The sequence below is a fragment of the Narcine bancroftii genome, chromosome 10 (genome assembly GCF_036971445.1).
Source record: "Narcine bancroftii isolate sNarBan1 chromosome 10, sNarBan1.hap1, whole genome shotgun sequence".
Taxonomy (NCBI): domain Eukaryota; kingdom Metazoa; phylum Chordata; class Chondrichthyes; order Torpediniformes; family Narcinidae; genus Narcine; species Narcine bancroftii.
Genome location: NC_091478.1, coordinates 89,509,726 through 89,536,380, shown reverse-complemented (window position 1 = coordinate 89,536,380; position 26,655 = coordinate 89,509,726). Strand labels below are relative to the sequence as shown.

The 26,655-nt window shown below is 38.3% G+C and overlaps 1 long non-coding RNA gene across 1 annotated transcript; it reads left to right on the top strand.

Annotated features, from left to right (window-relative positions):
• Positions 1–8,394: 8,394 nt before the first annotated feature.
• Positions 8,395–24,893, top strand: LOC138744005 (uncharacterized). The gene is made up of 2 exons (XR_011345185.1): positions 8,395–8,666; positions 24,619–24,893. It is a non-coding gene; the product is annotated as an uncharacterized lncRNA (long non-coding RNA).
• Positions 24,894–26,655: the final 1,762 nt, after the last annotated feature.

Sequence of the window (26,655 nt, the reverse complement as noted above, 5' to 3'; positions counted from 1 at the left end):
ACATGAACAATATAATTAGGGTTCTGTGAAGCACTTAAATGAATATTTTATATGTATATTTCTGTCATATGAATTGAAAATAAAATACAATTTCCTTTTACTTATATCCAATTTTATTTCTGTCTTTCACACAACACAATGATTTGATGAAATTTTCTGCAATGTGAATAATATCTTACCATGTATTTGCTTGAATACAACTTCAGTGCATTAAATGCAGGAACAATAATTTTGCTTAACATCTATTGGACCACAACACAGACAAGCTGCCAAAACAAAGCCTATTAAAACTGCAATAATAAAATTATTATTTATAAGTCTCTTAATTGTAGTTGAATGTTTATCAGTAAGGTTGCCATGACTTCAACACATTTTTCTTTGGTGAATAATTACAACTCCAGAAATATCAAATTGTCCCATTCGAATGAGGTCATAAGGTTTGTTAATGCAACTCCAAATTTGGAAAATAAAACTTGAGATAATTTTTGATTTTTCAGTTCAAAAAGTTCCAGAGATGTAGATTAGTAAATGAATCTTTAGAAGTGCAACAAATACATGCTTCACATATTAGTCATAACTGGTTTAATCCCATGCCTGATACCTATGGTGGTTAATAGTGTATTTAGAAAGTTGAAGAGGTGAGGTCTTTAAGGGTAATATTTTGCTTCAAGATGGTAAAAGCATTTTTATGGAATCTAACACACAGGTGTAAACAGAGAGAGCCCAATACAGAGCCAGGATAGTTACAGGGCTCTGGGGCAATGGTTGGGCAGATTCCCAGCAGGAAGACAGAGTTTTAAAAAAAAATTACTTAAATATTAAATTTGAATTGCCTGTAATGTTAAAGTTGACTGCTACCATTATCTTGATTGTCTTGTGATTATTTTTGCTGTGGATCGAATATGATGATGGAGTGTGATTAATTATTAAAAGCCATGAGAATGTCATTGAATATTTTGTTGTTCTGCACATATGGCAATTTATGATTCAATTCAATTCAACATCCATTTCTGGGCAACTACCAGTCCTCCAGGAGTTGCCTAGGATGTGTTCATTAATTATCCAAACAGGCATAAAGTTGTAGTTGAGGTGACAGATTGATAAAGTTCACATGGCTCTTACCAATGCCATTCACTGCCATTTTCTTATTGAACCATTGGCACTCAATGAATGATCCACTGTAATTCTCCCCTTTCTTGATCAGGAAAATTGATTATTGTGCTTTGGGGTAATGGGAGCAAATGGAACTGGCATGAATCATGGATGCCTTCAAGTTCAAACTTAAAAGACTAAACATAATTGACCAAGAATGTAATCAAAGGACATTTTGTCATTATGCACATTGGAAATACATTTGATATCAAATAAACAAGTAAAATGCTCTTGAATATTCAAAGCCCCAATGTCTAAAGTAATAAGTATAGTGGCAGAATTTTAAGCAATTCTAAATGAGTCAAGGGACCAATTTCTATTACAGGTATTTGTATCTACAATTAATATTGGTTGTATGAAAAATGTTCTTTTAATTGTTTCAAATGTAATTTTTATGTCTAGAAATTCATCCCCAGTTGCTAGGACTAAACATTCTCTGTAATGTCATGAGAGCATTGAAATCTGCTCCTCTTGGGCACCAGGATGATCGATGCCCTTTTGAAGCAGGTGGGAACCTTCAACTGCAGCAATGAGAGATCTTTTCTACATCATTTCCACCTTAATAACATCCTCTCTATAGCAAGTGAACAAAATTACCCACAAACCTCCAAGTGTAGTGTCACCCACATCTTGTGCATGAAGTCCCAACTCCTGTTCTGAATGAAGGAAGACAAGTGAGGCCTTGAAGAAGGACCTTCTTCACCACACTGTCTACCTGTGTCACCGCCTTCAGACAACCATAGTGTCTTCAATTATTTTTCTATGGATTTAACATAGTAGTTTGATATTCAGAATTGAACTATTTATAGTTTATTTCTCTCATGTGGTTATTATGTGTTGATAATACTATGGTCACACAGAGATAATTCTCAGAATTGGAATCTATCACATTTCAAAAATATCTGCTGAAACCAATGAGTGAGACAGATTACAGAAGTATAAAAGATGGAAGGGGCAATAACCAGTAATCTTATAACCCAAGAGCACAGCAAATATTGCAAACCTTTTCCTCCGCTGTTAATATGGCAAACATAAGCTTGTTTTTAGCTTCTCTAATTGTTAACTTTAAAAAGATATTAGGGATGTAATACCACCGCTTGGGTGAAGAACAGGGAAATTCTTATATTTACATTAAACCATGGATTAGCACAGAGAAAATAATATTTCAAGATAGGAAATTGTAAATCCAGTAATGTAGAAGGACATTTTGCCAGATTAGTATCCTCACTCTTTTCAGGAAATTTATGTCAGAGCTCTGATGAAAATGACAGAAATGGAATGGTCCTAAAATTCTCTACCATGTGTTAAATGGTGAATTTGATGGAACAATTAGTGTTTCTTTGTGTTTGTGAACAAAAACATTTAAAATTATGAAAGGCATAGATAAGATAGAGGTGGGTAATGTTTCTTTTTGTAGAGGAGACTAGAACTAGGGGACATAGTCTCAAGATTTAGGGTAGTAAATTTAGGATGGAGATGAGGAGGAACTATTTTTCCACAGGGGTGGTGAATCTATGGAATTCGCTGCCCATTGAAGCAGTGTATCTATTTAAGACAAGGTTGGATAGATTTTTACATAGTGGGGGAACTAAGTGATATAGGGAAATGGCAGGTAGGTGGAGAAAGGTGGAACAGGCTCGATGGGCTGGATGGCCTACTCCTGTTCCTATTTTTTAGGGTTTTTTTATGTAAAAGCAAAGAAGCATTTGCCAGGTGTAGTGGCCGTGAGTGCCTTGACACACGTGAGTGGACAACAATTCGTCAACACTATCAGCTGCTTCAATGCATGAACGTAAGTACAAAAGAACCAGAATGAAAAACTGCAAATTCCTTGTACCCTAAACACAAGACCAGCACCAATCTCGTCCATTGTTTCTTAGTATTCATAACTTGCTCCATTGGAATAAACAACTTCTCTTCAATGCTTTGTCAAGTTATTCTTGGCCTTCACTTTGATTGCCATTTCATAACTTAGCATTGTATTCTGCAGTTGATTTACATTCTTATGTTCAGTCTTCAGATCATTACAAAACACAATGGAGGAACATAGTTTTCTCACTTGCACCAGCAAGTGTATTCTTCAAGTTTCATAAGGCTGGAAGTTAAACGTTAAAATTTTGCTAAAACTAATTTGCATCTGTCCTAATCTACTGTTGTATCTGTCTAAAACTAATGTCGTTTCTGTCTAAAAGTGATGGTACTAAATGTTCAAGTGACAATTATTTGGAAATGAAAATTTGGAAGATGCTGCACATTTGAATTAAAACAAAATGTTGGAAATACTCATCAGGTCAGGTACACAGAGAAAGAGAGTCAATGTTTTAGATTTTGCAAAAGGCATTGACTGCTTTGTCAGCAGTCTAGGAAATGTTTATTTACAATATGCCTTCTTGGTTTTGTTAAGGTAGATTTGTCTTTTGACTCATCAATGAATGTATCAAGTGTTCACTGTAATGATAGAGTGCTAGTAATAATCCTGACCACTAGAGGGAGTTGGAGATGAGTTGTTGCGGCTAGCGGTAGATTTAAAATGGATGTCCCCATGAGGTCATGAGTACTATAGCTAATAAAGTTTACTTATTATAAAAGAACCCAAGTTTCATTATTACAATAAACATCATATCGTGCCAGGAGTGGAAGAATCACCAGGAGTGTGCAGAGTGAGAATCAGTCAATAGCAGCACAAAACAGGGAGAGTAGAAAGGCTCCTGACACTGTAAATTGGAACTGGAATCTTAGACCATGAGTGGAGGTTGTTCAAACAATGATTTATGCTGAATCTGCAAGCCATTGGACTCGATAGCAAACCTGATGCATGGAAGATTGCACTGCTACTTACCTTGGTGGGACCTCAAGCACTAGAAGTTTTCAACACATTTGTTTTTGCCGAGGCAGCTGACCATGGCAAGTTCAGCAAGGCTATCAAACATTGTTAACCAAAGAAAAATGAAACATTTGAGAGGTGCGTGTTTTACTCGCGCACACGGCTGCAGGGAGAGAGCTTTGATACATTTTTTTTAACGGGCTTGAAATTAAAAGCAAGAACATGCAATTTTGGACTGCTGCAAGATTCAATGATCCATAGTCAAATTGTGTTTACCATTCTGATAAGAAAGTGAGAGAGAGGTTGCTACAAGAGACAGAGCTTACCTCAGCTTAAGCTGTGAAGATATGCCATGATCACTGAATCTCTTCCCGTATCCAAGCAGATCGCAGCTGAAAAAGAAAAGGACACAGTTCTACAGAAGGCCATCAAGATTCTGAATGAAGGATGGCATAGAGGTGAATGTCATCCATGCTACAACATCAGAGCTGAGCTGAATGCTGTCTCTGGCCTTCTACTCAGACAGAGCAGAATTATCATTCTTCAATCACTGTGGCAAAAGGGTGCACATGGGGCACCTTGGAATGGAAAAATTCAAGAGGAGGGCTAAAACTGCTGTTTATTGGCCAGGAATAAATGTTGACATCGACAGAATGGTTTCCAGCTTTAAGGCCTGTTAAAAACATCATGCAAAGCAGGCAAAGGAACCCATGATCATAGCTGACATACCAGTGGAACCATGGCAGAAATTTGGGACTGATCTGTTCCACATGGATCGAACTATTCAGAGATTGCGCTGCTTCCTAACATGTCTGCTGTTTGTGTGATCAAACATATAAAATTAATCTTTGCATGACATAGAAGTCTTCAAATTCTCTAGAGTGACAATGGACCATGCTACAGCTGTAGAGAATTCCAGAACTTTGCAGAAGATTATGATTTTCAACATGTAATGTCAAGTCCTCTACATCTACAGTCGAACAGTAATGCAGAGGAAAAGCTCACATAGTTAAACAGTTGCTCAAGAGAGCACAAGATAGTGGCTCAGATTCTTATCTAGCTCTATTGAGTCACTTGAACATGGCATGTCACTGCTGAGCTTCAAATGGGACATAGCCCCATTTTGCAGACCCAAACACAAACAGAAATGTCAAAGATGTCAAACAGAAACAAAAGTGTCTACAGTGGAGACAAAGAGCAAACTATGGCAAGTCAGCAAGAAGCTTAGGGCCACTGGTACAACATGACACAGGGAGACTCAGAGATTCCAACACTTGGGACAAAAAGGCCACTGTTCTGGAGGAAGTAAATCCAAGATCCTCCACTGTCAGAACAGAGGATGGTCAAATACTGAGGAGGAATCGAAAGAGCCTGCTGAAAATGCAAGAAACTCTGCAGGAACAGACAAATGCAGAGGATCCAACCTGCGCAGCAACAAAGGAAACACCACCAGTGCTAGACAGTAGTGGACCAGCAGAGCTGACACAAGCACCTGTGTAAAGAAGATCCAGATGCGTTATCAAAGCACCTGACAGGTTGAATCTCTAAAGTAAAACTTTTGTGCTGCTGATGTTTTTGTGGAACTTTAAATTGAAATGAATACTGTATTAATGGTTCTTTAACCATTGTTAGATTAACAATGTTGTTAGATTAAATATCTCAAGGAAAGGGAAGGCAATGATACGAGTGCTAGTGATAATCCTGACCACTGGAGGGAGTCAAAGATGAGTTGCTACAGCAAGCAGTAGATTCAAAATGGATGTCTCCACGAGGTCGTGAGTACTATAGCTAATAAAGTATAGTTGTTATAAAGAACCCAAGTTTCTTTATTAGAATAAAAGAAACATCATATTCACATGAGTTCAAGGCGGTCCCCACCTTTATTTTAGGCATCTTGCACTATTCCACAGGTCATGTGATAATGCAAAAATTAAAAATAGCCAAGAAGTGTTGAGGGAGGTTGACAATGGGACACTTAAAGTAAGTGAGAGGAAGAAAAAAATAGATTAGACCAGGAATTGATTGAGGTAGATGCTTTATTTATTTGGGGTGCAACTGCCTCGGCGTCTGAAGACAGTTTGATGACACATGCAGCAAATAACTCCTCTTGATGAGGAATTTCCATGAGCATCATGAATGGTCACTGGCGAGTGTGCTTCAAGTCTCCTCTCTAAAATAAAGGAAGTCCATGTTGAACAGATAACATGATCATCACTCACAAAGAAAAAGATGTCAAGAGAATATAATTAATTTGTAAAAATAAATGTACATTTTTCTAACCACCCCCACCCTCACCAAAAGGCCTAGGATTAATAATGAGAGTTCACCAACCTTTACAGAGCCTTAACCTTGAGCTGTGATTGTGAAATTATTATACTTCAGACAATGCCTTCTGGCAATTGAATGGGAAAAGCACATTAACATTAATAAAATCATATTGTATCTGGATTTATCTGATGAACTACAGAATGAGCAAAGGCAATGTAATAATATTAAGTGGTTGTTGCTTAACCTACTGAAGCAGACAAGCAGTTGCTAGATATTGAAATAGAATTTAAAAAAATAACATTTAATTCATGAGTATTAACCTCAATATTTATTTTACATGCATTTCCTAGAATTCTCCTTGCATTCAGAATGTTTTGAAAGATTGGGCCGTTATTTAAATATTTTAAAATGCTGGCACAAATAAGTCAAGCCTCAGAATTAATCTGAATTTTCATTTGTTATTTTAAGTGTTCACATTAATTTGCTGAAAATAATTATATTAGCATTTTTTTTAATTTATCCACAGGAACGTGTGATTTTAAAAAAATATATGATCAGTTTTATTTCTAAACTCTGTATCATTGTTTTGGTTAAAAAAAAAAACCCCACAGATTTTCATGTTTATCCCTGAGATAGGAATAAAGTTCCCACACACATGTATCATAATAACTCAAAAGGGGGATAAGATAGGAGTATCAGAGATAAAATGATTGATGTTTGGTTTGGTGAAAGGAACCAGAAGATGAACAACAAATTAAGCTGTTGGGGGTGACATGTAGATGCAGACAAAATGGATAAAAAGAAGACAAGAGCATGAAACAAGAGATGAGGAAGACTGAAGATTGACAGGATGAGCCATGTTAGAGAGTGGGTTGAAGAAAAGAAGATGAACTGTTAAATACCGGATTGGATCTTTTGAATGACTGAAGTGGAAAATATCTCTCAATCTGCCCTTCTACAACTTAACAAAGTGATAAATTGCTCACATGACTGAAGGGAACTGGTCATTGGAACATTATACCCACAGTGGAGTCTTCAGTAGAACAATCATGCCATTCGCTGGCACAATTTTCTTTGCTCCCATTTACATAGTAGTTCTATTTTATACTATGAAAGAAATAAGCCTGGGTTTGAACTTGCAGGCAACAGAGAGAGGTGTTCATGGTAGAAGAGTGGATCCATAGGTTTTTTTATAAAAAAAGATGTGCTTAGGTGGTACTTACCCTTAAATTGCAGTTAAAACCCTGTTATCCACAAGCAAAGATGTTTGATTATTTTTCCCAGGAAATATTACATCTAGAAAGTAAGATGTGCCTTAACTCTAAATATTAATTGCATTAGACAATGAAAAAAAAGATTTCAAGTCACTGTCAGAAGCATTTTATTCAGTGAGCTGTAATCTACCAGTAATAATGAATTACAGCCAATTCAATCTTTTAGCTCACAGTAGCAATTACAATAGAATAAACATGCATATGGTACTGAATATTGTAGTATCAGTTCACACTGAGCCATAAACCAGTCTCATAAATATATGTTCTAGTCATACATTAACGTTCAGTGAACTCATTTAAATTATAGAACATTTTGAAGAAATCACTGTGTGCTATAACACAGTTTAAGTGTAGTTCAAATTCATACTGACGAAAATGCAATTATACAGCAAAATCATCTGCATTTCTGAAATGCAGAACCTACTGGGATAGCAACAACATGGAGCCAGAATGCTCTGAAATGCTCCCGTCGAATCCAGCTCCCAAATACCGCCTGCTTGAGGATGGGAGTCTGGAATTTGGAACATTGCTTCTGCACACTGCTTGTCAATTTCTCTAATCAAATTTTGTGCTTTATTAAACTGTAAGTTTGTTGACATTAGTGAGCAAATGGCACCATATCCCTGACAACTAACAAACTGAATTTGTGCTCCTGACCAGTTAATTTGCCACAAATTACAGATTTGATTGAGTCCAATTTACAAAGGAATTGCGAAGGTGCTCGGTCATCTGATTTCATCCCCAATAAAATCAATGCTGAGCACTAGCCTCAATGCAGCAGACTTCCCTTCAGCGTGATCTTTTGAAATGAGGTTTCTGACTCAATGGGTCTCCAAGGACCATTGTGAGATCACTAATTTCTGTGAATCTCCCATGTGATAGATGTTGTGATTGGCTGAATTCTGTGTACTCAAAGTAACTATGATGGGATTAGAGTTCATTTCTAGAAATTAGTTCAGAACTCTTGTCACATTGAAATTCAATTTTTTGGGCATCCTTTATAACTAAATGAACTTTAAGTCACTTTGAGTTAAAAAGAGGTGAACTCGAACCATGATGGAGCAGACGAGACCTCAGAAAAAGAGCAACAAGAAGCCATTGAACACATTGATGAAGTACAAAATGAAATAGACAGAATGAATGAACAGGCAAGTGAGGAAATTTTGAAAGTAGAGCAAAAATTTTCAATCTTTAGCATTTGTCTTCTACCTACCTACTTAACCATCTCTTGGATGTTGGGTAACAAAGCAGCTAACTGGAAAACTGCCAGAAGATTGGCCCGATTTATGATATTGACAGGGGAAGTAATCCCTTTCTGGCTGAATACCTGGTGAGAAACTATTGATGATGGTATAAACCAGTGGTCTCAACCTTTTTCTTTCCACTCACATACCACTTTTAGTAATTCTTATGCCATCGGTGCTCTGTGATTAGTAAGGGACTACTTAAGGTGGTATGTGAGTGGGAAGGTAAGGTTGAGAATCACTGCTCTAGACCCAGTTATTACTGAAATATTTTGCTTGAGAAAAATTGTCATTGGCCCATTTCCTTTGGAGTTATGAAACCGTGCACATAACGAGTCAATTAGGTACGATTAAAACAGTAGTTTTCAAACTTTTTCTTTCCACGCACACACTAATCACAGGGCACCTATGCACAGGGTTATGTGAGTGGAAAGAAAAAAAGTTGAGAACCATTGGTATAAGCTATGTAGGAAACCTCTAGGTACAGATAGAATGATGAATAACTCCAGCGTATTTTTTTAAACAGATTCAAGGAGCAAGTGATTAGCATTTGGAACACACTCCTAGGGATACATGTGGAGATAGATTCAACTGTAGTGATCTGAGGAGAGCTGGATAAGTATTTGAAAGGAAAGAACTCACAGAGTTTTGAAGAGAGGATAGAGAAGTGAGAATAGTTTCCATGATATGGAATTGATGAGCAAAATTGCCTCATTCTGTATTGTATCCATTCTCTAATTCTGTGGACTGAGGCGAAAACCATAAGAAGGGGAAATTACAGCAAAAATGCCACTGTGGAGCATTTCCAAATTCCCTTTTATGATGTCAATAAAAGAAGATAAAATTACCAGCAATTCAAGCAGTATCCGCGAAAAGAGAATCTGAGTTCATGTTTCAGGTCACTCTTCGCTGTCATTCCGATGAAGGGTCTTTTTGATTAGAAACATGAACTCCGTTTCTCTGTCTGCAAATGCTGCCTGATCTGTCGAGAATTTCTTGCATTTTTATTCTTTTTAGTTCAGATTTGCAGCATCTGCAGTATTTGATTCCCCCCCCCCCCCCCAACTTTCCCCCACCACCCCACTTTTTATGAAAATGATAGGCACATGCATTAGTCACGTGTTAAAAAGCTGGATAATCTATTTGGCTTCAGTAAGATCAAATCTTACTTTTCAGAAGCCCATCACACCCTTATTAATTAGAAGAGTGTCAGTAATTTTATCTTTTGAAGTAATATCACATTTTCTTGTGACAGTGTGTGCCTCCTGCTATGAATGCTAAAGTGACAGTAAACTGCAAATTTTCAAAACCAGCTTCTGAACATTCCAGACCTTCTGTTTCCAACATTTCCAGCAGCAGTTTCAAAGAGATAAAATTTCAGTGATATTTTCAATCTGGTCTCGAATGACGATGGTTTTGTCAATCTTCCTCTAACAGTTTTGATTGATTTATGTGTACGAAAAGAAAAGGAACACAGTGCAATGCTGAAATCAACGAATAGATCCGAATTAAAATCAGGAAACTCTTACAATATTGAGACAGAAAAGGAAACAAATACATTATGGCATGTAATAACCAGATCACCCTCTAATGTTGCATGAAACCAACCAACATTTAAGAGGAAAGCCATCATTATTTTCCTGTAGTAAATAAAAAAGAAGCATGCCTCCTTCCATTACTATAAACCTGTGAAGTTGGGCAAACTTCCTTTTATGTTTGTTCTGTAGGTACTGAGCAATGGTGGTTCTTTGAAGTCAGAATTTACAAACTTTGTGGTGCATGCCATGGGCTACATAAAAAACGTAGCCCATAAATCTTTAATACTTTGCCTCCTGTGTGCACTAACTCCTTTGAGCTCAGTTTAAGAATTTTGTTTGTTACAATGAATCCCTTTTGTCTGTCCTCCTGTATCCATTCATACAGTTTATTTTCAAAGTCTGGTTGCAGTGATTTTATGTACATTGTGTAACAAAGGGATTTGTTCTGTTAAGAAATTTCAATCACCTTTCTAAACTTTCTCATGCTTCTTTTTCATTTCTTACATGATGTATTTCTGCAAGTGATTTGTTGTGCTCTTACACATTTACATTTATTTTTGGTTATTTTTCACACTTACTTTCTTCTCTCCAGCAAGCTTTGCTGTCTCCCTGGGGTTTGTCAAGGCTAAATCAACTCAGAATATAAAATGTCTTTGTTAGAGATTTAATTTTGAATGATAAAAGGCTTTTGATTTGACTTTTATATATATTTGAATTTTACATGGAACAGACATGACTGAATGACTTAGATCCAGATGCACTTGTTCTATAAATAGCCTTATAGATAATATGATTTTTTTTCCCCCATTTTTAGAACTTAAAACTAGTTCAAAATTGAGAGATGTATTCCTCAAGGACAACATATCATTCAATCAAAACTGGTCATGAAATAGCTTCAATAGTTTCATAGCACCCTAATTGCCAAAAAGACAAAGTAGCAGTCTTTCTAATATTACCCCATCTCTTGATTAGCAGATCCTATCATATGTTGGACATTTAACAGGGTTACTTTATCACAGTTAAGAGAATATCATGAGTTCCATACCTAACAAATTCACTGTTGTGCAATAGCTTCTCCAGAAAAATATGGGCAGGTAATAAATACCCACATCCCCAAAATGTTCTTTAAAGAAGTGCACATTAAACCTTGAAGAACAATGGATTAAATTAATAATATACATGATATGTACATGCTAAATAGCATCAATATACTTGGAATGGTATAATACTAAAAATACATTTGACTTCTATTTATGACATAATAACCATATAACCATATAACCATTTACAGCACGGAAACAGGCCATGTTGGCCCTTCAAGTCCATACCAGTTCACTTGAACAACTTCATTAACTCCTCCGCAAACTCCTGAGGAAGCAGAGGCTCTCTCAGGTCGCTACATCCTGAGATTTTCCAGGTCCTCATAGATTCTCTTTATAAGACCCCGTTTTCTTGGATACTTTACTCCGTTCCATTTCTCTTTATAAATCGCTGTTCTCTGGGAATCTTTACACATGTTCCTTTTCTCTTTATAAGTCCACATTCTCTAGGCTTATTTACTCCATTCATAATGAAGAGCAGACTTCCTGTTCTGTAATCTGGAGTTGTTGATGAATGATCATGGATTAACTAGATTGGTTGTTTTAATTCCTAGATTCTAATTCGTTGTCAAGATTTTTTTTTAAATTCCTTTCTGTGTGATGGGACAAAAGCTCATTTTTAAATAGTTACTGTAGGTGAGATTAACTAACTCATCCTAGATTGAAGACCGAACACATTCAATTTACCAAGATGAATAATCAATTGGATAAATTCATTCACGTAGCAGTAAAGTTTTGTTATCAAATGTTGAATACTTCTGCTGAATGAGAAGTGCACGTTATTGTTGGCTTAGATGGAAGAAAGCAATTGCTTGTGGCTGGTTTAGGATGCATTAACAAGTAATGTCTAAATCACAGATTGATTTGATTTGGAAATAATCCCTTGAAAAAGCAGAAACATAAAACACAAAGCAAGAAAAATCCCCATCAGTTTATTTTGTTTTTCATAGCGATGTCACTGAGGAGGCATTTTTTTTAATATGTTCGTAGATCTGCAAAATTGGGTTTATTATTCACGGACCAAAGGGCTCCTGAGGAAATTAGAACTTGCACATTAAATAAAGAACTGAATTATAAGAATTGATGTTTTGCGATTAATCTCAGTTCACGGCAAAGTATCAAGTCTTTTAAAAGTGTGAATTCTCCGACCCACACCTCCACTGACCTCCTGCCTTTGACCTCCAACACTCTTCCAGCCAGTCTCAACTTAAGTTTCAACCGTTCCAGGTTGGAATTATCAGCAACATTCTCCACAATTGCAAACCCACTGTTTGTTACCAATGTCCAATTAGGCTTCAACATCTTGCCATGGATGGAGAAATATATCTATAAAATTAACAATGAGAGAAGGTAGAGGCTTGTTTCAATGCCTTGTCTAAAGGATGCAGGCTAACAATGCCATGCTCTCTCCAAGCATCCTTTCCTCTCCAGTACCGATGTCTGACTGGTCATCAGTAAGCTCATGTTTAATGCAGCGAACTACAACTACCCCAGGAAAAAAAAAAGCAATGGCCTTGCCTGGACTCATCTAAGAACAGTCTTTGATATTTTGAGTGAGAAGATGACTACATAATTCTGAGAGAAAAAAAAGACATTGCACTGTTCACATTTTGCTTAACCTGTAATGAAACAATTTTGCTCACATTTTTGACTGTTTCAGTGTCCATTGGGAAATGTTGCCATTTCTGGCAGGATTTTCATTTTCTTTGGCACATTTTCATTGTGTAAAAGTCCCAAATTACATCAAGTATAACAGAAAAAATTTGTGAAAATGGAATTTTCAACCTCACTTGTCAGTTCATTCATAGAACAACCACATTTGGCCCACCCTACTTCCAAGGAATCTGTGCTATTTAAAGGGCATGACTGAATGATCAAAGGAACTGCTTACATTAACCATCTCAGACTCTCATATTTCTGAAGCAAAATTTATTTATTTGTATATATGAATACTGCATATGGATTGTATGTCTGTATGTGTGTTATGTCTGGTTGGGTGTCTATGTGTTTTGCAACTAGGACTGGAGGACCGGAGAACATTGTTTCATTGTGTTGTTCTTGTCCAATCGGATGAAAATAAACTTGATTTGATGACTTGACTTCTTTGTCCTCAGTGAGATATGTGGCATTTTACATCTTCAAAGTACATTGTGCTTTCATTGATTTGTCCAGAGAAGTCAGGGCTATGGTCACTCTTGGCTTCCATGTATTAGGATTATTCCAGGCTTTTGTGACTTGTCCTTGTCACTCCTCACAGGTTGTGGTAGCTGCTACATCCAGCTACTTTTCTTTCTGCCCTCTGGAACAGGCATCCAGCTACTTTTCTTTCTGCCCTCTGGAACAGGCAGCAGACTAAAGATAAAGGTTCCCTTTTGTCACTTTGTCAAGCACCCCTCACAGAAATGAGGCCTCAGCAAGGAACAAACTCACGACCCTTGGTTTGCAAGACCAGTGCTCTAACCACTGAGCTATCAGAGCCTCTAACAGGCATTTGCTTATAATTAAGATTTCCCCAAGGTGCACAGTTTATTTTCATCAGAAGGCCTCACTGGGAGCCCCTTCAAGGTTCATTTGGCAATAATCTTGTATTGTATCCTTGGTCCCCTTACACAAAGATCATGCCTTTTGTGGGTTCTTCATCAGCCTGCCTAGGTCTGACTCAGTGTGATCACTTTAATTGATGCATTTTGTGTTTTTCTATTCTTCTGAAGAATGTGGACAATTAGATCCCTTTAAGGATCTTGCTTGAGAGGTCAGAAACTGTTGGATTAAATGCTGACTGCCAGGAAATTGTGTAAAATTTCAATGGACTACATCATGTCTGTTTCAATTGAACATTTTAGAGAAAAATATTGCTTTATGGATCTTGCAATTTAAATTCTCACTTTTCATGTGATTTTCCAAATAATGTTAGTCATTCTCATTGCAGTTCAATGCCATAAAAATGGACAATTTCTTGGCCTTTAAATGGTTTTCTGGGCATACAAGTGTCGCGTAATGGTTGGCGTAGCACGGTTGGCATAGAGGTTAGCCCCATGGTGTTACAGCGCTAGCGATTGCGACCGGGTTAAAATCCTGCACTGTCAGTAAGGGGTTGGTACATTCTCCCCATGCCTGCATGGATTTTCTCAGGGGGCTCCGGTTTCCTCCCACAGTTCGAAACATAATGGGAGTTGTGGTGTAATTGGGTAGCACAGGCACGTAGGCTGAAATGGTCTGTTCCCGTTCTGTATGTCTAAATTTAGAAAATTTAGTAACTAGAATAGGTGCACAAGCAGATAATTATAGAACTATTCAGCAGGTTAGGCAGTATCTAGGGAGAGGATCATTCATCAGAACCGAAGGAGGCAGCTGCTCTGACAGTAGGCCTCAAATGTTCAACCTACTGTGTCTACTATGGCATGGAACCAAAGAAGATAGGTTTTACCCAGGATATAATTGAGCTCATAAGTGTCTTCACATTAGGAGTCCATTTTAAATAAATCTTATTGGAATGAGAAACTAAATTATCTGTCTCTTTCTCTCAAGCTCTTTTTCTTTGTCCCAAAGAAACAAGAATCTGTTTCCCACATGGTGCGTAATTAACATAAATCTTTTCTGTCCACCAAACATGTGGAGGTAATCAATGCTTCGGAAATTTAACTACTTTTTCTCGCATTAAGGGAACATTAAATAGATGTTCTCTGAATTGTCCTTTCTTTTCTGTAACATCTCATCTTTCTCTTTTCTTTAATCTGATGATGCATTTGCTCTGATGCTGGAGTCAGATGTCTGAAGCATTTTCCTTCTTTCATCATGACTCCCCATTCTCTTCGTGGAAAGGCTCTTGACTCCATTTGATCTATTTCCAGAATCTCTGGTTTTATCCTTTTTCCTTCTGAACAGAATCAGGACAGAGTTATCCTGATGCTCATCTTCCATATCACCAGCCTTGGTAATTTCCATCAACTCCAGAAAGATTTTGGTACCAGACACATATTATGGTCGACAAATCCTTTCCAAAACTGCAAATTAAAATGAACTATGCAGTGTACTAACATTACTTGGTTCCTTTCTCTCTCTGCCACACATGCCCATAAGATGGACCAATTGGTGAAGAAATTTACATAGGCAACCCAAACACAATCATGCATAATTTAAGGAACCAACTTTCTGCCCCCCAAGAATGTTTTAAAAATATTTGACACAAAATTGCATTGGATGCAATTTTGGCATCCCAAACAACCATTTCAACAGATGATAGGTTTTGCAAATATTGAGTCTAGCTTATGACATCAGTACCCTCAAAAAAATATGTTTGCAAGGCCTGAGAGACCTTGGCTGACATTTGCCACCAACATTCTCCCTTGGAATTAAAATTCATCCTTGCATTTGGTGAGCAGCTGTCCTGGTCAGATTATTATTCTGGTATGTATACCTTATCCAATATAGATTCATAGTTCAATATTATTAAAGATGCATTATATTCATTTTTTACATTCTCTGGCACCTCTGCTGTATACATTGATCCTCCTGTATCAGTTGTCAGTGCTTCAGAATGTTCCGCCCTATTCTCCTTCAAAACTCTTGGATAAATACTATCTCCTGGCAATTTATTTGACTGGAAGGACTTCAGCCTTTTTTTTAGGATTGCCATCTCATTTTCATTAAAGTTATTGATTTTATTTAGGTTATCTCGGTTTGATGAGGGAATATTGAAAAAAATATACCAGTAAATAGTTGAAGGAAGTAAACATAAAAATGTCAGTGCTTCCTCGTTGAATTGCTGTAAATAACATCACAGAAGGACTCTCTTCTGGAGCCCAACAAGGAGCTATTTGTGCTTTTCCCACTTCAGGGTTCTCCATCGTGACACTCCATCCATCAACCGTTTATTTGTGTTAAGGGTTTTGATCCACCATTAATTTAGACAAATTGTCCTTCCTTTATATTCTGTTTACAATTCTTGATGAAATCTCCCTTAATTTTTTTAAATTAAATGATACCCACACCAGTTCACGAACCATACCCTGACCTTGCCTGAGTAGTTCAAGGTTTTCACCTTTTTATCTACGTTCTTGCTGAAAAATAACTTGGAATGTTTCAAATTACATTTAACCATAGTTACTTGGCAAAACTGAATGCTGTTGCAGCCACAAAGCACGTAGCATGGATAAAGTATAAGGTAGTAAATGTTTCCAGAGATATGGTGGTATGGTGGAAGACAGGGAATAGAGAGGAGATGGTAACAAATGCAGCTGAGCTTTGAACAGATAGGAAATAATGGACCTTTGGGAATGGGAGGCTTAAAAGAATAGCCCTTATATACAGCCACTTCTTACGGGATATTTGTGGATTTATTATGCTGCACCTTCTGGTAAAAGGCATGGATGCGGAATGGGGGGGGGGGGGGGTGTCATTCCAGTCCCAGATTTTTTTCCAGCAGGAGATAATAGTAGAGCCAGATCTGTGTAAAAGGGGCGATCTGGCATTCTGGCACCATGACAGAAAAGGATGTGTATGTGTACTGTTTTTTTTTTAAGTGTATTTACAGGTAAGCATTTAAAATTTGGAGAAAAAATGCAAGTAAGACAACAGGAAAAATATTTATAATAATTATACCACCACTGTCCCGCTCTCTCCTGGTGTACCGCTGTCCCGCTTTCTCCCACTGGCCCGCTGCCTGCTCTCTCCCAGGGGGAGCGGGGCTGGTGGGGCCAGTGCGGGAACCGACAATAGGTTGCTGGGAGAGCTTCCTGACAGCCTGCCAACAGCCCCTACACTGATCCCACCACCCCGCTCTCAGCTGTTTTCAGGTGTCTCTAGTCATCTTGTGCTGTGATCAAGCTGGACTGTGGGCTTGTCCTCGGTTTGAACAGTCTGAAGCCCTCGCCATTTTTGGCCCCCTCTATTTGCTGAAATAGTTGTGGAAGCCTCGCAGTGGTTGAGATCACCCAGCTGCAAATTGTTAGTGTTGCTGTGGGCCACTTATGGAGAAAGGGTGACCCACAAAATGTGGCTGGGTCCAGCTCCATCCCGGCAAGATGTAATTCCCAATATATCAATGATTTGACACTAGATCTGCCAGATTCTCCTGCAAAGGTAAAAGGCAAAGTCAATCTGCTTACAGCGAGTAATTCACTAGGGGATACTTGACCAGCAGGCACTTGGGGTTTAGCCCATCTCGGATGTCTATGCACGCTCCCATAAATGCAGAAGTCTGAAATGAGCTGGAGATGAAATGGCTGGAGCTGGAGATGAAATGAGCTGGAGATGAAATAGTGATGCATCCTCTACTACAGTCACCGATTCCTTAGGTGGGTGAAGCACTGATGTGTTGCTGGGAGGAGAATGAGAGATGATTTAATTCATAAGTACGTAATTCATGGTTTTGACAGGACAGAAGTGAGGTGGCTGTTGGCCTTTTAAAATAGGGATTGATCATTCATGAATAAGATAAAAAGTATGTATCAAAAGGTACTGATGCTAGAATTCTACAGAAGGAGAGTGGGAATGCTCAGTTACTGAATGTATTCAAGACATTCACTGACAGACCTTAAGATATCAAGGGAGAGGAGATTAGTGTTAGGGAATGGCATTGTGATAAAAGACCAGTCCCCACAGTGATCCCACACCCCCCCCCCCTCCTCAGCTGTCCCCAGCTGTCTCTAGTCACCTTTTGTTGTGAGCAAGCTGGTCAGTGGGTTAGTCATCAGTCTGAAACCCACTGCCCTGCTCCCACCCCTCCCCCACCCTCCACAGTCTGTCACCAGCCCCCAACGATAGATAGCGGTAATTAGTAAGGGGTTACTTAAGGTGGTATGTGAGTGGAAAGAAAAAGTTTGAAATCACTGTTATAGATCAATGCTTGCTGTAGATTTTCCCATGTTCTTTTATAAATTGTGCGCATGTTTTAATTGTGTGCGTATTTTCCCCCGCTCTTTTATAAATTGTGCATGTATGTTATTAAATTGTGCATGTATTTTCCCACACCCTTTTATAAATTGTGTACATATGTGTTTTATTCCTGCTACGATTTTCCCAGACTCTTCTATTAATTGTTGTATGTTAATAAAAGTAACGTTTGATTACAAAACCTTGTGTCCAGACTTGTCTCTCTTGAACCTGACACTTTCTTAACACAACAATGACCAGTGTGGGGACTGACAGTGGGCTGTTATGAGAGTCTCTTGACAACCAGCAACCAGCCCCCACACTGATCCAACCCCCCGCCCCCAACTCCCCCACTACCCACCACCGACAGCCCTAATTTCAAGTCCAAGGGAACATTTTTGAGCCATTTTGGGGCGAAAAAAGTAGGCCTAAAATGCCATCAAATACGGTTATACATGACAGTAGACGCCGATACCAATGCTGTTGTGTTACATCCCCCACCTGTTTTGATCCCAGAATGCTGGCTTGCTGTGTAAAATGACATACTAACCCGGCATTATGCCAGCTTTGTTTGTTTCAGTATAAACAATCAAAGCCAGCTTAATGTCAGGTCTTCCTTACGGCAATATTGCAGGATTTCTGTGAAAAAAACATCAAAGGATATTAGAAAATGTGTGTATCACAGCTACCTTGATTATAGCCTCCACTTCTTCCTCTAAGTTCCTCTATTCTGTCTCTGTTGCCATAAACTCCTTACAGGTGAACTGTTTCCTTTCTTCCATCATGACTTCCCCTTTGTCATGATAGACAGAGCCCTTGACCACCTCTAATCTATTTCCTGTTGGCTGCTTTTGTTCCTTTTCATTTTGGACAGAGTGAGGACAGAGTTCCCCTATTCCATACGTCTCACCTAAACAGCCTTATTTTTAACTTACCTCACTACGATGTTTATTTTATTGTAATAAGCAAACTTGGGTTCTTTTGTATTAATTATATTTTATTAACAAATCACTTCCTCGTGGGATATCCATTTTGTATCTAACCCAAGGTGGAACATTCCATCTCCGGTGCTCTCTAGTGGTCAGAAGGATCACCAACTCTCAATAACCACATCCACTTCCACTTTCCTTAAGCAACATTACCTGGTAATACAATATTCATTTCAATTTAAAGTGAAACACAAGCATAAACAGCACACGCATTTGAAGTTTGCAGTTCTTTTATTTTAGAGATTCAACCTGTTGGGTGCTTTTATAACTCGGGTGGATCTTCTCAGCTCAGGTGCATGTGTCAGCTCTGCTAGTCATCTCTGAGTCTCACTGTGTCATGTTGTGTCAACGGCCCTAAGCTTCTTGCTGACTTGTCATAGATTGCTTTCTGTCTCCTTTACAGATATTTTTGTTGCCGTTTGTCATTTTGGTTCTTGTTGGGGTCTGCAGAGTAGGGAAGTTTGTTATGTAGTCTACGTCTCATCAGGAGCTCAGTGGGTTAGATGCCTTGTTCAAGTGGTGAAGCTCGGTACTCCACAGAGCTAGATACAGATCTGAGCCACTATCTTGTGTTTTCTTGAGCATCTGTTTAACTATGTGAACATCTTTCGCTGCTTTACCATTTGACTGTGGATGCAGTGAACTTGAAGTCATATGTTGAAAATCATAATCTTCTGCAAAATTCTGGAATTCTCTACAACTTTACCGTGGTCCATTGTCACTGTAGATGATTTGAGGAATTCCATGTCTTGCAAAGATTGATTTCATATATTTGATCACACAAGCAGCCGACATGTTAGGAAGCAGCACAATCTCCGAATAGTTCGATAGATGGTCAATAACCAGCAACTTACAGCCATGGTTTCACTGGTAAGTCAGTTATGATCATGGGTTCGTTTGCCTGCTTTGCATGATGTTTTGGACAGGTCTCACAGCTGGAAACCATTCTGTCGATGTCAGCATTTATCCCTGGCCAATAAACAGCAGTTCTGGCCCTCCTCTTGCATTTTTCCATTCCAATGTGTCCCCCATGCACCCTTTACAGCATCCCTTGTCGCAGTGATTGAGGAATGATAATTCTGGTCTGTCTGAATAGAAGCCCATTGACAACAGCTCAGCTCTTGTAGTATGGCTGATATTCACCACTAGGCCATCTTTCATTCAGATTCTTGATTACATTCTGTAGAACTGTGTTCTTTTCTGTTTCAGCTGTGATCTGTTTGGATTTCATGTCAGATAAGGGAAAATATTCAGTGTCTGTCTGTGGAACTCTCATTGTGTACTTCACTCTGCATCATAGTCCAGGATAAAGCATCAACCAGGACAATAACTTTCCCTGGTGTGTACACCAATTCAAAGTCATAATGTTGTAGCTTCATCATTAGTCTTTGGATTCCAGGCACCATCTCACTGAGATTTTTCTTTATTATGGCTATTAATGGGTTGTGGTCTGATTCTGCCATGAATTTGGTATACCATACACATAACTGTGGAATTCTTGAGTCCATAGACCAGACCTAGACACGCTTTCTCCATATGCAGATATCAACATTCAGATGTAGTCATCATCCTTGATGCATATACAACTGGCCTCCAATCTTCTTCCACAGCCTGAAGTAGTACAGTAGTACAGTATCTATTCCTTTTTTTGAAGTTTCTGTCAATATTTTTGCATATCTTGATGGGTCAAAGAACATAATAAGCACTGGTTCTGTAGTTAGAATGGTCTTCAATCATCCCCATTCTTCCTCGTGGTTAGCTGTCCATTTGAAACTCACTCCTGGTACCATATAATGTTTGTTTTAAGTGATAAAGAAACTTGGGTTCTTTTGGTATTAACAATATTTTATTAACAACTAACAACTAACCTCATAGTGCAGCCATGTTTTTCATCTAACCCGAATTGCAACATACATTTCTGACTCCCTCTAGTGGTCAGGAGTATCGCTAGCACCCTATCACCACAGTGATATAAGTCAAGTTCTCGCATCTTCCTTTAACTGTATCTTATAGGTGAATGGTAGCACACCAAACCCCTTATAGATGTCTGGAAATTTATCCAGTATTTCCTCTATGCAGTTCTGTGCATTGGTGCTATTAATGCGGTACACCCTCTTGACTAGGCCTACATTTTCACTTACGTTGTCACCAAGCAGTGAGTAATGTCTATCTGGGGCTACTGCAAACATGAGGTGGTGCTGTTTACCTTTACTTTCACCTTGAATCTACATGTGCCTTTTGTGTCAATATGCTGTGCATTGTTGGCCTGGAGCTAAAAATAATTTGGATAGATGTATGGCTTTATCTTCATTGACTTGATGTCACGCTCACAGATCAAATTGCCTTTGCCCTTGTGTCCAGCTTGAAAGGAATATCTGGTCCATTTGAAAGCAATGTCACAGTCCACTTGTCCTGATAACTCTGTTCATGCTTGGCTGTTCAGTGTCTGTTGGTTTGAAACCTTCTTGTGCTACCAAGCTCATGAAGAATGCATCACTGAGGGCAGTTTCTTCTGTAGTGTGCTCACTTTCACTTCTGCTTTGGATATTGACTTTGTTCTTTGCACTTGTTGCAGACTTTTTCATAGGATGTTATACTGAGTACCATATCCTTTACAATTAAATGTCTCTCCATCTTTTTGTTGCTTCCTTTACCTCATTCTTTGTTATGTGTGCATTTAGGCACTATGGCTATGGCTCGGCCCTCGTTTTCACTGGCCCTTACATTCTCGCCGAACTTTTTCATGCACTGCAGAGCTAATTCACTGGAGTGGCATATCTTCACTGCTCCCGCTAAGGTAAGCTCCCTCTCTTATAGCAATGTCTTTCACTCTCTTGTCAATAATTTTGAACACAATTTCATCACGGATCTTTGAATCTTGCAGAAATACAAAATTGTATGTTCTTGCTTTCAACTTTAAGTCTGTTAAAAGAATATCAAAGCTCTCTGCCTGCAGCTGCATGCGTAAGCAAAACACGAACCTCGCAAACATTTCATTTTTCTTTGGTAAGAAATGTTCATTAAAAATCTCGATAATTTTGTCAAACTTGCCCTGGTCATTTGCCTCAGCAAAAACAAACGTGTTAAAAACCTCCAGTGCTTGGAGTTTCATCATGATAAACAGTTAGTGCAATCTTCTGTGCATCAAGTTTCCTATCGAGTCCAATGGCTTGCAGGTACAGCATGAATTGTTGTTTGAACAGCTGCCACTCAGTCCAATTCACAGTGTCAGGAGGCTTCACACTTTCCATGTCTCTTGCCAATACCCACTCCTGGTATCATGTCATGTTTCTTTTACTATAATAAAGAAAATTGGGTTCTTTTGTATTAATTATATTTTATTAACAACTCACAACCTCATTTTGCATCTAACACGAGGTGGAATATTCCATCACGGGCACCCTCTAGTGGTCACGAGGATCACAAACTCCCAATCACCACACTCACCTGCCTTATTTTGAATGGAACATCCTTTGCAATTTGCAATATCTCCAAAATGATTCCACCATAAAATTGCCATTTACTTCCCATGAATGCTACATGGGCTACTGAATTTCTCCAACACTTTCCTGTAGAGCACTAGACATCTGGAAATGTTCTTGTTTAACTTCATTCAGTTCAGTTTTAGATAACACAAGAAGTTTGAAAATAAAAATAAACTAAAAGCTGCAGATTTTGAAAGCTGAAAATAAAAAGATATTCTCAGCTGGTCAGACTGCATTGGTGCAAAAAGGAAGAACATATTGACTGATAATTTCTCTCCATGGATCCTGCTTGTCCTTCCACCTTTTTGTTCACTCTAGATCCCATCATCTGCAGTGTTGGTGCATTTATTGAGTGTCAATGTTTTGTTAACCTTATTTCTCTTCATCATAACTTACTGAGTAGGTGAAGTTTAAAAGTGAATTCTGATTGAAATAGGATTTGTATGACCTTGTTCATGGGTCAGCACCACGAAGCATCTGTTAAGTCTGTGCTGAAAGCCATGGCTTCAGGCTTCTGTGTTTCACTGAAGGAAACATTGCGTCATGAATGACCTGACATTAAAAAGATGGTTGTGTGGCCAGACAAAGCACTGGGCAGATTGTGCTGCACCTCATCAACAGGGCAAGGTGTAAATAGGAAACTCGAAAAGAAAAAGAATATTATGCTGATTTATTATTTTTTACAGAGCATTAAATAACGATTGGAACATAGTCACATGAATAAAGTAGAAGGTAAAATGTCATAAATAAAACAAAAAAAACCATATTACTTTTAAAATCCATTGAAAAAAATTCTATTGTTTGATGTCATGGATCTTAACTGCCTAACAACAGAATTTACTTGAAAATTTGTTTGCTATATGAGATTAACCGATATGTTTACATGCAGAACACTGGACGTTTCAGCGGGTACTGCATATGATTGGCAGGACTTGCATGATGTGTTACTATACTTGCTTGATTGATGTGATTAACCATGACTACAGAGGCAGGTCCTTTCCTAAAACTTCCTATTGTTTTACTTCTTTTTTCCTTAACTAAGTTCTAATTTATCATTACATCCTGAGCTGTGACCCTCCTCCCCCCCCCCCCCCCCACCTCAGATTCTGCCTAAGGGAATTGGTCGACCATCTTTTTAATGCCCTCCTTTGGCTCCTTGGATCAATTTTCAGTTGCTCAACAACATCAGATCTGCTTTCAATTACACCTGTTTCCTCCACATAGTTTTCTCTTTGGAATTCCTCATTGTAATTCTCTGATTTTCTTGTTGATTTTGCTCTCTTCCACTCTCCACTCACTCCTTAATCATCTTCTCTCTCTGAATTCCTTGTCACTCCAATCTCATCATTGCCTCTGATCATCTCCTTCTTCTGATCTCCTAATCACCCTCCACGTATCTTCACACCCATCATCTCAGAACATTTGTCCTTCTGATTTCCTTCCCGGGCTCACTGATCTTCTTGCCATCTGGGCCTCATGATTCTCATGCTCCAGGAGCTAATCATCTCTCTGACCCCTCTGCTAATGGGAAAGCTGTTTCTCCCTAGCATCATTCCCATTACCCAACCCCTCTAATCTCCTCACCACTGCAGTCTATTCTACACTGAACCATAAATTTATCTACATGTGAGATTCCCACCAATGATCTTCTTGGCCACAATGGAATCAAGGCAGAATGACGTGGATGATGGTGTAAGAATGTACACAAGGAGAGATGTTAATGGTGCTAAATGTGCTTTTGTTCTGGTTTTGTACCCTGTCAGATCTGGTTCTATTGTGGTCTCATTAGAACATGGTCCCATTGCAGCAACACTACTAAGGCAGTGTGGAAGAATTTTTTTACCAATATTGTTTAAAATCTTTATGTGCAGGCATTATATTCCACTGTGGTCAGTGTGCTACGCAGTGAACAAAAGAAAAAAAAAGGCATACAGAAGCTGTGAGTGAGTTGGACCAACCAAGTGACTTTACTGGAACTTTCTGAGAGCTTATCATCACCACTCCCATGATCCTTTTCAGCCCCTCCCACTGGGACCATTGTGATGTCAGCCCAGTAAGAGCCTGCACCTCCGTGACCAGGTCTGTTTCTGGATCAGCGAAGCTCGCTATACCACACCATTAAAAATAGCTTTTTAGACCCAGAGAACTGGCTATGCATTTTTTTTTTGACAGTATGCTATTAAAGGCTCATAGTTACCTCATGCAATCAAGTGTTAACATTTTCAAATTTTCTCACAACATCTCATGAAGAGCAGTTATTTCACTGGAAACAACTTTGAGAATTCTGTGTTAAACTAAGCTAGTAAATGTTGCTGTCAATTTTGTGCTAAAATAATGGTAATCAGTGACGGTTTCACCTTCAGAGCAACTAGAAAGTCCTTGTCAAGATCTTCAGAGAGCTCTGCTTCTGAGAACCGGGAGGTTTCCAGATCTTTAAAATGTATAAGACCACCCACCACACCTGATGTTGCTAAGGATCCTGGCATTTGTGATGCTTGCATTGACTTCCATATTATGGGTATTATATCACTTCTTGGAAATGAAATAAAATACAACAAAGAGATAATTATTCCTATATCACTAGGAGGTTAAAATCATGTGGTTTAGTAAGTTTACTGATAAAAACATATTTACTGAATATAAATATGAAACAAATATTAGGTATAATATTTAATTATAATATTTCTCCTTAAGTAAAGTTGTACCTATGCACAATGCGTTACATGATCTTCATGTGGACGTGGTTCAGAATCACAATTATTTCTTTCTTTTGAATGCCGAGTAAAAATGTATAGATTATTTTCACCTCCAACTCTTTAGCAATCAATGTGTAGTTAGCCATTGGAAAAGCATTGAGATTGCCCTTGCCCCTTGCTACTTCTCTTCATAAAACTAAGGTGAACAGGGAACTGAAGTGGTTTGAATTGAAAAGGTAGGTCAGGTAGGATAACTAGTACACGAGGGGTGAGAACTTTTTCCCCCAACACCATTACCAGTCATTATTGCTGTTTCAATTATACATGGTAGTAATTTTTGAATTGATAATCTTGTTTCATTGTGTCATTATTTTGGTGCTAAAAATGCTCTTTCATGCTCCCATTGGTAATCCAAATTTTGTTGAGTGACATTTGGGAAAACAGCTTGCATCAGATTAGGAAATAATATGACAATTTGGCCCAAGTTTGTCATCAAAATTGTCCCTGTTGAGACTTCGTGCTTAATTTCCCAATTTCCTAATTTGAATAAATTCAAAACAAACTCTCATGGATGGATCCCCTGTCAAATGTACTTGCATATTAGTTTTCAAGTGTAATGGTTTAACATTTTTCCAAATATATGATGCTTTTATGCAGGCTTTCAATATATTTTCTTTAGTATCTTGTGAATTTACCAGTAGTGTTTGTTGAAAATCTCCAGAAAGCACTAACAACTCCCATTAATTTATTATTGTGACTAAGATCTTGCACCATTCAATAGAACAATTCACTTGTTGCTTTGTGACCCATTCTACATTCATCGGAGACAAAAAGTTTACAATAATTTCGAATTTGGACTTTTGAAGTTTCCCGGCCATTGAAGCCTCCACTTTTGTCAAATTGAAAGTGAGCATTTTTCTTTCCTGTCAAATGTTTTGATGAAATGCCCGATGATGCCAATGCCAGGGCTTTTGTCTTCAAAGTTTAGCTAAAAGTATACTAAGAAGGAAAAGTTTTCCCTTTCCAAGTCAAGGCAAGTTTATTATCATCTAATTGTACCTGATGAAACTGCTTTCTCTGGGCCTCGGTGCAAAACATGCAGACATCTTTCTTCTTCTTTGGCTTGGCTTCGTGGACGAAGATTTATGAAGGGGTATGTCCACGTCTGCTGCAGGCTCATTGGTGACTGACAAGTCCGATGTGGGACAGGCA